A 12,063-nucleotide genomic window follows, 5' to 3' on the forward strand; every position below is an offset into this window, starting at 1 on the left:
CTGTTGCATCCACGCACAGGAGAAAAGATACAATTGAGGCATACCACTAATTGCAACTCTGAACATGTGGTGTATTCAATAAAGTGTCCATGCGGACTGCTATATGTTGGCAAAACGGATAGGAAACTGAAAATAAGCTGACGGAACACAAGAGCCGCATCCGCAATAAAAACTTGACTGCACCTTTGGCAAAGCACTGGATTGAGTCAGGGCATTCAATTGCCCAGTTAAGATTTCAAATAATTGAAATGGTTCCGCAAAGGTTGGGACTAGACAATGCAAAAGTACTTCTCCAAAGGGAGACTTTCTGGATCCGTAGGCTCCAGACTCTTATTCCCAGTGGACTAAATGACAAATTGGATCTCATTTGCTTTCTGTAAAACATGCACTTCTTGAGCCCGTTAGTTACCTGGAACACAATGATACTCACACATATAAACATGTACACACTGAAATCATGGGTGGGAGTGAGCTGTCTACTGTTGATACCATCCCCTGTAGATTGTAAATAGGTAGGAGTTATCATCATTTGAGATCATCTAAATATCTTTTGTGTGCATCTACAAATGCTATTGGTCATTATAACTGCGATTAGATACATTATAAACAGTTCATTCATATGTACATATATGCATCATCAGATGTTTGAAAGAGTTCGTTTTATATACAATATATTGTATTGTAATGATCCAAACACGTTAGGATTGATTACACACACAACTCATATGGAATATCTAAAATGTCCCCTTTGACTCTTCACTCTCTATTCTTTTGATACTCTTCTTAGTTAACGTTATATTGTAGATTGGGCGTTCACCGTGCAAAGATGGCGGCGGGTGTATTCATAAACCATTGCATTGTAGCATGGGCGATAACATTATCGCTCACCGTTCAAAGATCGCGGCGGGTGTAATCACAAATCAAAGCACCGTCGATTCTGATACAAACTTGGTTAAACGTTAGAGTGGTAAGCGAACACGTTACCAGCTAGCAACTGGATTCAGGAGTCGGTGTTTGGTCAATACGATCAGGCGAAATCACAATGACAAAAATGTTCTTGTTAACAGCGATAGTCCGTTGTTGACATCTATTGGCGAAGTCGCGTTAAAAATGAGAGAAGGACTATGCCTTTTCCACCGACATTCGGGAAGAACGCCGTGACGGGTCACAGCTTTACTCCATTCCGGTAAGGGTCGCTAAAGGCATTGTTTGACTATTTTCCGCTTGAGATATAGTTTCACGCTGGCCAGCGTTTGATAGATTGTCGTTTTTTCCGACAGGTTTGTTAAACCATGAGCACTAGTCGAGGCTGATGCTTACCACGTAAGGCTCGCAGGCTCTTGATAAAATGGCACCATAGATAAGATTTTCACGCAGATAGTCATACAGGTAACAGGTCATCTAATACAGGGAACAGTAGATAATCACCTTATTGAGTAGGTGCATATATTTAAAACAAATTTGAATTTGTTTTTTTCGCCCAGGTAACTCAATTTCATTCGGGTATATTGAAATTCACAATTCCATCACACTAGCGGTAAGAAGTCTGTTCAATACAGAGACTTGATTTCTAATGTTCTCCTGCATCGAGAGTAATGTGATTTCTTTCTTTTCTTCTTTTTTCTCACACACAGACCCCTGACGAAGGGGCTTTTGCCCCGAAATGCATTGGGTGTTGATGAATTGTTTTGATTTTGAATTGTATGAACTATGTACTTTACAGACACTTTATATGTGAACAGAGAATTTTTTTCTTAACAAAGGAAACCTAAATGTAAATGAGATGATGTTTCTGTTCATTGCTTGCAAAAATTAAAAGAATGTACTAACGTTAAATTGAATTTAAGTAGTGCGTACTGGTGTCCTGGTAGTGTTCATTACCAGGCCTTACACATTTGTTTAGATGGCCAGCCAGGGGTGGCATAATACATGCTGCAGCCCCTGGTAGGCCTTGGGTGCACTTAGGCCCTGGGTACCTATGGTACACTGTACAAGGACTTACAAGAGTGACCCAACACCAATTGGTAAATGCACCTAAAATACATGTGTGTCAATTTAGAAAGAGAACAGCTAGGCTGTGGGTCTGATTAGCAGGCCCACAGCCAGGGAAAGTCGTAAACCAGTGAAGCAAAAAGCAAAAATCTGGGGTGACCATAGGATTGCAGACCCTACTCTCCTACACCCCTAACCTGCGCAAATGAGCTGCGACCACCGCCATCACTTTCGTGAACACCCGTGGGGCGCTTGTAAGGCCAAAGGGGAGCACGGTAAACTGAAAGTGCTTGTGGCCTACCCTAAACCGCAGGTAGCGCCCGTGGGCCGGAAGGACGGGTGTAGGAAGGTGGATATCTGACTATGGTTACCCCCAACTTTTTGCCTAGTGTTTAGCTGGTTATGCCACCCCTGACTGGCCATCCAACACTGACACAACTGGCTGCTAACACAGCTGGGGCAAGGTGGTGTAAGAACAATAGTTACCTACCTGTAATCTGTGGTTCTCCAGTATTGGTGTCTTTCATAGCTTCACATGCCTGAATCATTCCCCGTCGTCGGAGTGGGAGTCCCACGGTACATAAAAAAGCAATAATATGCCATAAATATGTAGTAAATACCAATAGAAATAAACCAGGAAGTAAAGTAGCCCCTGCTACAGTAGGAAAAACTTCCACATCTATGACTATCCTAGTCATTTTGTATAGTCCACACTACAGCCAATCGGGCGCCAGCACCCACCAGAATGTTCTCCCCAGAGGCTCAGGCTCTCAGATTTTCTCGCAGGAGTGTAGGTAAAAACCCCTATAGCCTAAAAGCCTCTGAGGGAAGGTGGGCGGGTTGCATGTGAATCTATAAATGACGCCAATACTGGAGAACCACAGATTACAGGTAAGTAACTGTTGTTCTTCTCCAGTATTAGGGGTGTCTTTCATAGATTCACATGCCTGAATCAGAGTAGCTAGCAGTACATATCCTTTCTGTGCAGACGCTAATGAAGCCAAGCTTGTCAGCAAGTAACGCATATAACAATGCAAAGTGAAAAATACACATATCGTATAAAGCATAACATAATGCAATCATGGAAATATGTGTGAACAGAACATAAGAGGCGTTTGACAGCAGAAAAACAAGGAGGTGGGAACCAGGCTCACCTTAGTGAAACAGATTCCGTAGAACAGCTCGACCCACAGAAGTATCAGTCTCGCTGATCGATTTTAGACAGTAATGTCTGGTAAAGGTATGGCGACTAGCCCAAGTAGCCGCTTTGCAGATCTGCTGAAGAGGTACTCCAGCAAATAAGGCCGTAGATGAAGAGACCGCTCTTGTAGAGTGCGCTCTGGGCGCTGACAGTAAAGGTCTCCCAGCTTGTGCATGGCAAAAGGCAATGGCAGCAGAGATCCATCTTGAAATAGTCTGTTTTGAAACTGCCTGCCCCTTACGATTCGCACCGTAGGTAATGAACAACTGGTCAGAAGTGCGTAGAGTTGATGTTCTCTGTAGGTAGAATTTAAGACTTCTTTTAATGTCAAGCGAGTGTAACGCTCTTTCCGCAGGTGTTTGCGGGTCTGGAAAAAACGATTTAAGAACAATAGGTTCGTTGAGATGGAAATCCGAAGGTACTTTCGGAATGTATTTTGGATTTGTGTGAAGTATCACAGAGTCACTAGTGAATTGCAGGAAAGGATGGTGCACAGTGAAAGCTTGGATATCACTAACCCTCCTGGAGGATGTTAAAGCCAAGAGCAGTGATACTTTCCACGAAAGGTACTTTAGGTCGGCCTTGTGAATAGGCTCGAAAGGGTGACGCATGAGTTGAGCTAGGACCACATTTAGATGCCATGAAGGAGGCGGACGGCGTACAGGAGGGAACATTCTAAAGAGGCCTCTGAAGAATTGTTGGATAATCCTTGCTGAGTACAGAGAATTGGTCCCATCCTGTCGATATCTGGATATTGCAGCCAGAAACACCTTTAAGGTAGCATGAGACAGACCTGTTTGCGCCAACTTCTGGAAAAAAGGAAGAATTTCCTCAGGTTTTGCTGAAAAAGGGTGAACCCCTGCTGAACGGCACCAGATGCAGAAGCGCTTCCATTTCAGACTATACGTCTTGATGGCAGCAGGCGCTCTAGCCTTGGCCAAAACCTCTTTACAGTCCTCCGGGATGTTTAGGTGTGCGAACTCACGGTGTTCAGGAGCCAGGCCGCTAATTTCAGAGATGCTGGGTCCGGATGGACGACTTGTCCTTCCTGAATGCTGAGCAAGTTCGGGATTGGATGTAACTGAATTGGCTTGCACTCTGACAGTAGGAGAAGCTCTGTAAACCAATATTGGCGCGGCCATCTGGGCGCAATCAGAATGAGTCGGCAAGGTTCCTTCTTCATCTTCCGCAGAAACTTGGGGACTAGTGGAATCGGTGGGAAAGCGTACGCAAACGTCAGAGACCAATTGACGGAGAATGCATTCCCCAGAGAGTTCTTGTGGGGATGCCAGCTTGCGAAGTTTTGGCATTTGCTGTTGGTCTGTGGTTCTGAAAAGTTTGGACCCTGCTTTATAATATAGAGAAGCCCAACACTCGTGTCACAAAATATCATCATACCGTGACGAATTTGGTATCGGCAGACCGGTAATGATTTGGACATTATAACTGTGCATTTGCGTCACGATTAAATGACGAGAACACCCTTAAATCACACTTTATGTCTTGAACCCTCGAGCGCCATTTTGTGAGCGGCATCCATCTTGTGGTTGCCCTCATATAGTCAATTGACCAAGGCCGAATTCGAGCTGAAAGGACACGTCCACCTTTCCTGACTCCTCTCTGACCTGGGCCAGCTGCCTTCACTGCCTCCAGCCAAACCTGTTCGGGCAGTCCCCAACCCACTAGCCGAGCTAGATTAGCATCAAAGCACAACATGTCATAAACCATTCACTGCATACCAACCATGCTCTATCATACGCACACCTGTCCCTGTTTCTTGTTTATGACTAGTTTTACGATGAGGAGGTGCCCGACTTTATTGGGGTTTCATCGATATCTGAAGGGAGTTCTGGGCCTGGCTGGGTAATCCATCACGAACTGGACATACGAAATGTGGGTTTGCCATCATGACTTCGCTTTTTCATTGTTTTGGAAATATGTATATGACCATACTGTAAAGTAAAGAATTCTTGCCAGCAGCTAATATTTTTGTATAAAAGGACAAGGCTGGTTCTGTAAAAACAAACAGTCTCCTGAGAATATACACACCGTGCTGTTGTACTTCTAGGACGCTTGTTACTTGGTTGCAGCCAATAAAACTCGATCCTTGACATCACCTAGAAGACTCTGTGTTTCTGTGGTCCAGAACAGGAAGAACCGAGAGGTCTCTGGGTGTTGTTCCCCTGGCACCACCGGGTTCCTAAAAACCCGGTACCTCAGTTTGGCGCCCAACTCGGGGCGGTATCAAGCAGTGTCGGTCCAACCCAGATGTTCGTGAGGAGCTTCGTGTGAAAATTCCAGAGGACGGCCAGCCCCTTCAGCGACCCCTGTATGTCGACGTGGTTCCGAAGGTCTTTGCTGCGAGGTTCCCCGCGTCCCGACGGCTACGAAGGACTGCTGCCCTGACTATCGCCTTGTTTTGGACCCATCGATACTTGGTAGAGCGAAGTGATAGACGAGTCTTCTAGTGACGTCATCGATCATCAATACTTCAGTTAAGTATAAGTGGAGCGCCTCCCAGTCCTTAGTTTTGTTCTTAGTTTTGGTATCCTTGTGATACGCTTTGATTTGGAACTTGCAAGCGCCAAAGCAGAGGGACTCGTGTATTCACGAGAATATCGTATTCGATAATCCTTTGAAGTTTGAAGCTAGACTAGTGAGCGAAGATGCCTGGTTTTAGCAGACTTGGAAACTTGTTTTGTCTTGGTTGTAGTAAGGACTCCCGATTAGAGGATTCGTGTCCGGTTCCTCCAATTGGAACTCCAACATATGAGCTCTATATAAAGCACGGAGTAGGCCCCATCACATATAATGAAGTGTGGATAAAATACACCAGAAAAGATGGTGTTTTAAAATGGCCCCAATATGGTAGTTTTGACGCAGAAATCTTAGATAATCTCGAGGTCAAACTGTTCAAGAAGAAAGCCCGGCCGGCGATGTTTGACTCTTTTCGCCTACGGTGCAAGGAAGCCAAACAGAAAGAAATGAAATTAGCAAAGAAAAATAAAAGAGGTATGTCAATGGTACAAGCTGCCGTTGCATACAGGGATAATGAGGAAGAGCAAGAGAGTGAACAGATGCTTAGAAGCAAGAAGTTAGCAGTAGATAAATGCTACCCAATGTTGCCACGTGAAGGACAAGGATCAAAAGGAACATCTGAGAAGGATCCTTTAATGTCCCACTTACTGACTTCACCACCCCCCTATGCACAAGATGCTACTGCACCCCCGCGACGCTTTGTTATACCGCGCCCCGGTGCACGAACTCCAGTTCTTTCACAAGCACCAACTCCTCTTCAGCTGGTCTCTACTCCTCTGGCGCAGCCCTCTCAAGGGCCGCCGCCTTTGCTACATACTCCATCTGATTTTCCTACGACTTTGCCTACTGCTCCAACTATGTCTCCTGATACTTTTTCTGCTATTGCCTTGACTTCTGCTTTCCATCAGCCTGGTTTTTCTGACGTTTCTGCCTTTCCACCTGTTTCTCCTTCTGTTCGACAGAGAGTGACAAGCACTGTCACTGGTCTTTTCTCACCTTTCTTTGGGTCGCCTAAAACGACCCCAAGAACAGAAGAAGACAGTTGCGAAGTCGACTGCCTGATTATCACGAAAGAGAAGTGCTGAATGAGTTAGCACGTAAATGGGTTACTGATGCTGTAAAATACGATGTTGAGTCTGTTATGGAAGTCTTCCGTCAGTGGGAAGCACCCACACAGAGATATGTATTCGAAGAGATGTGTGTATATCTCTGCGAAGATTTGAAGACAGATGATCCAGAACGCAACATGAAGGAATTATTCCGTATGCGTTTCAAGTTCTATGAAGGCATGATTGTAGGTGCCGATGTTGAACGAGCAATAGATCTGTTGTTATCTTACAGGAGTAAGGGGGGCAATTCTAGGTCATTGTATGAGGATGACATGCTAGGTAGGAAAAAGGCGTGACAGTACCCCATGAGAGAAGTTCCTCCAGTCTGGAGGGAAGGTGATGCAAATGCGAATCCAGCAATTCCGCCGCATTTCCAGCGTGTATGGGTACACGTTCCATGGAAAAGATCTGAAGTTTTAGCGCTAAAACAGACATTGCCTGATCCTCGCAAAAATCCTGCAGGGTATTATAAGGAGTTATCACAGACTGCCAGTTCATGTATCATGAATCTAGCAGATATAGACATGTTGTTTGGGAATGTTGTTCCACAGCCTTTATGGGGAAAGATTCGTCATGCAGATCATGACCAGGAATTAGGTGACACATGGGCAAATATTGCTACTGCTGATGCCAGACAAGTTGGTGGCTCTAAACCCGAGCCTTTAATAGCAAAACTTCCTGGTAGAATTATCACGTATATGAAGACTTTAATGCCTGAATTGCGTGTGAATTGGGACAAGTTGTCTGCGTGCAAGCAAAAGAAAGATGAGAATGTGTCTGACTTTTTCACGAGATTTGAAGAGACTTTCGTCGATCATAGTGGTCAGGATATGGCTACTGAAGGTAGCCAAAGATTGTTTGTTGACAAGTTTGTACATAATCTGCTTCCTGAACTATGTAATAAACTGAAAGATTCAGAGAGTGCTTGGGCTTTTTCCACGTCAGCGCAGATTTTAGCCACAGCCCAGTACTATGAAAATAGACGCAAGGACGAGCTAGAGAAGGCAGACAAAAAGACTAAAGATTTGAAAACTAAAGTCCTTCTCCAGCAAGCTTATCCACCTCGTAATAATAATCAGCAAGATTATCAGCAACCACAGCAGTATTCGAGAAACTTGCAAATAAACGAGTCTTCTCAACAGCGTTTACCCTATGGTCCGAATCAGTGTGCATATTGCAAGGAAGAGGGTCATTTCAAGAATAGTTGTCCAGCTTTATTGCGACATTTGAATGGTGTTTCTGGGGCAAGAGGGCGATGTGTTCAACAGGTTCCTAGGGGTAGGGGTCGTGGAAACCTCCCCCAGAATGCTACTTCTTTTCCGCCCCAAAATTCCATGAACAGCTTTGATCAACAGAATAATGCGTCTTCTAGGACAGCTCAGTACTATGCCGATGACTACTATGCAGAAAACGAGAATGAGGGTAATAATTGCTAGGACAGCCATGGACAAAGAGAGGGAGTTGTTTCAGTTCCAGTAGATCAGAATGGACCTTATGTTGAGGTGATTACATCAGGTGTGTCAGAACCCTTTCTGCTGGATACTGGTGCTACAAAAAGTCCTATTATGCACTCAAGACTTCCTGGCGCACCTTTGTCTGGCGAAATTAATATTTCAGTAGATTTTTCTGGCGCCCCGGTTAGGAACCCGATTTCTAGTCCTATGTCACTTTCTGTTGGGCCATGTGAATTGGAAGCACCCCTCATTCTTACAACAGGTTGTGGCGAAAATTTGCTGGGATTAGATCTATTAAAGAGATTATATGCGACTTTGTACTGTTCTCCTTCAGGAGTACAACTCACCCTAGGTAAGAAAGTGGTTTCCCAGTGTATTTGTCAGGGGAAAATATTCCAACAGAATTGTCGTCACTTCCAGATATACTTTGGGCTACTGGTTCCAATGATTTGGGTCTTCTGGAGATAGCGCCATATGTCATAACATTGAAAGCCAATGTTAGGTTGCCACGTATTCCCCAATACAAGATCTCTAGCGAAGGTGAAAAGGCGTTGTTAACAATCATTTACGACCTGATTGAGAAAGATGTCATTGAAGAGACAACAGGCAACGTTTGTAACAGTCTTGTTCTGCCAGTTTTAAAACGTACTGATCCTTCACAGCCACCTGTCTACAGATTTGTGATTGATCTTAGAGAAGTGAACAAGATTGTTGTGCCACAGTTTCCAGTTGTTCCCGATATCACTGCGCTATTAACAATGGTCCCAGCTTCAGCCACTTGGTTCTCGGTGATTGACCTGAAGAACGCTTTCTTCAGCATCCCGATTACTGAGGAGAGCAGAGATATTTTTGGTTTCAATTTAGGAGGACGAAGCTTCCGCTTCAAACGCGCTCCTCAGGTCTACTGTGAAAGCCCATCTATATTCAGTCAAGCTCTGAAATCACAACTTGAAACGATTGTTCTACCTGAAGGTGCGACTCTCATTCAGTATGTAGACGATTTGCTAGTCGCTGCAGATACCGAGGAGATTTGCAAGCAAGCCACATTGTCATTGTTGCGTCATTTATGTGATATGAAGCACAAAGTCTCTCTGTCAAAATTGCAATTTTGTCGACAAGAAGTGACCTACTTAGGTCACATCATATCGAAGGAGGGAAGGAGACTGACCCCAGAGAGAAAACAGGCAATTGCAAAATTGGGTGTCCCAAGGACACAGAGAGAAGTGCGTGCGTTCTTGGGCATTACATCATATTGCAGGCAATGGATACCAAATTTCTCATTGTTGGCAAAACCTTTGGTGGCATTAACTTGCCAGGATACACCGAAACCCATTCCGTGGTCTGAGGATTGTCAGAAAAGTTTTCACGAATTGCGTGATGCACTGTGTTCGGCTCCTGTGTTGGGTACCCCCAACTACAGTAAGCCTTTTACATTATATGTCCACGAGAAGGAAGATTGTGCATTAGCAGTCCTGACACAATGTTTTGGGGACAAACAGCGTCCATGCGCGTACTTTTCAGCGACTCTAGATCCGGTAGCTAAGGCATTGCCAAGTTGCTTGAGGGCCACTGCTGCAGCAGCTGTCTGTATTCGACAGTCTGCTGGATTAGTAATGAATACCACTCTGATCTTTATGGTCCCACATGCAGTAGACATTTTGCTAAACAGAACAAGGACACAGCACTTAACTAGTGCTCCTGCAGGACCCCCACCCCCCTTGAACACCCTCAATGACTGGAAGCCAATCTCCACTGAGGACACCATCCGTCTGATGAACTCTATCCACTCAGGATCCCCCACAGACCCATGCCCTCACCACATCTTTAACAAAGCAGACTCCAGCATAGCACCGCACCTCCGAGACGTCATCAACTGCTCCCTCGACTCCGCAACCTTCCCGGAAAGCTGGAAACATGCCGAACTCAGCGCCCTCCTGAAGAAACCCACAGCTGACCCCACCGAACTCAAAAACTACCGCCCCATCTCACTCTTTCCATTCCCGGCCAAAGTCATCGAGAAAGCGGTCAACAACCAGCTCGCCGCCTTCCTCGAAACAAACAAATCCCTCGACTCCTCACAATCCGGCTTCCGAGCCAAGCACAGCACTGAAACCGCCCTCATCGCAGCAACAGACGACATTCAAACTCTCCTGGACAATGGAGACACAGTCGCCCTCATCCTCCTTGACCTCTCCGCAGCCTTCGACACAGTCTGCCATAGCACCCTTCTACAGCGCCTCAGAAACATCGGAATACAAGAAAAAGCACTGGAATGGATCACCTCGTTCTTCACCGGAAGAACCCAGAGAGTCCGCCTCCCACCATTCATCTCAGAGGCCACTGAAGTCATCTGCGGCGTACCCCAAGGGTCCTCACTCAGTCCCCACCCTTTTCAACGTATACATGAGCCCCCTCGCGGCCATCGCACGCCAACACAACCTCAACATCATCTCCTACGCGGATGACACTCAACTGATCCTATCACTCACCAATGACCCTAGCACCGCCAAAACTAACCTACACGAAGGAATGAAAGAAGTAGCCGAATGGATGAAACACAGCCGTCTGAAACTGAACTCAGATAAAACAGAAGTCCTTATCTTAGGTACCTCCCCCTCTGCCTGGGACGACTCTTGGTGGCCAGAAGCCCTTGGAAAAGCACCCATCCCGACGGACCACGCAGGGAACCTGGGCGTCATCCTGGATTCCTCACTTTCGATGAACAGACAAGTCAACGCCGTCTCTTCATCCTGCTTCAACATTCTTCGCATGCTCAAAAAAACATTTCGTTGGATCCCCACCGAAACTAGGAAAACGGTCACCCACGCTCTGGTCACGAGCCGACTGGACTACGGAAACACCCTCTACGCCGGCACTACCGCTAAACTCCAGAAAAAACTCCAACGAATCCAGAACGCTTCAGCCAGGCTCATATTAGACATCCCGCGTAAAGAACATATCTCTGGTCACCTGAAAAACCTCCACTGGCTCCCCGTCAATAAGAGGATCACTTTCCGGCTCCTAACCCACGCACACAAAGCACTCTACGAAATCGGACCCGAATGCCTCAACACACGACTGTCCTTCTACACCCCCTCCCGCCAGCTACGATCATCCAACCAAGCCCTTGCCACTGTACCTCGCATCAACAAAACCACCATGGGAGGTAGATCCTTCTCCTACCTGGCAGCTAAAACCTGGAACTCACTTCCCACTTACCTTCGCCTTACTCAGAACCACCTAGCATTCAGAAAGCAACTTAAAACGTGGATATTTGACAAGTAATTCCCCACCCCTCTTCAAGCGCCTTGAGACCCTCTGGGTATGTAGCGCGCTATATAAATTTATTGAGTTGACTTGACTTGACACTGTTAGCTAGTCACATACACATAAAGAGGTGCGATACACTCAACCCAGTGACGTTATTGCCCATTCCAGCAGAGACAGATGAGGTCGAAATACATGATTGTTGTTTCAGGACAGAAGAAGAGACAAAAGGGAGAGTAGACTTACAGGACACTCCCCTTCCTGAATGTAATGATGCTTTATGGGTTGATGGTTCATGTTTCAAGTTGCCGAATGGTGATACGACTGCAGCATATGCTGTGACAACATTGTACACGATTGTAGAAACTGCACGTATCCCACACAATTCTGCACAAGCAGCCGAGTTAATTGCACTTACAAGAGCATGTTTGTTGGCAAAAGGAAAACGAGTGAATGTGTATACAGATAGCCAATACGCTTTTGGCGCGGCTCACAGTTTTGG

Source organism: Lissotriton vulgaris, chromosome 8 (assembly GCF_964263255.1).
Source record: "Lissotriton vulgaris chromosome 8, aLisVul1.2, whole genome shotgun sequence".
NCBI lineage: Eukaryota > Metazoa > Chordata > Amphibia > Caudata > Salamandridae > Lissotriton > Lissotriton vulgaris.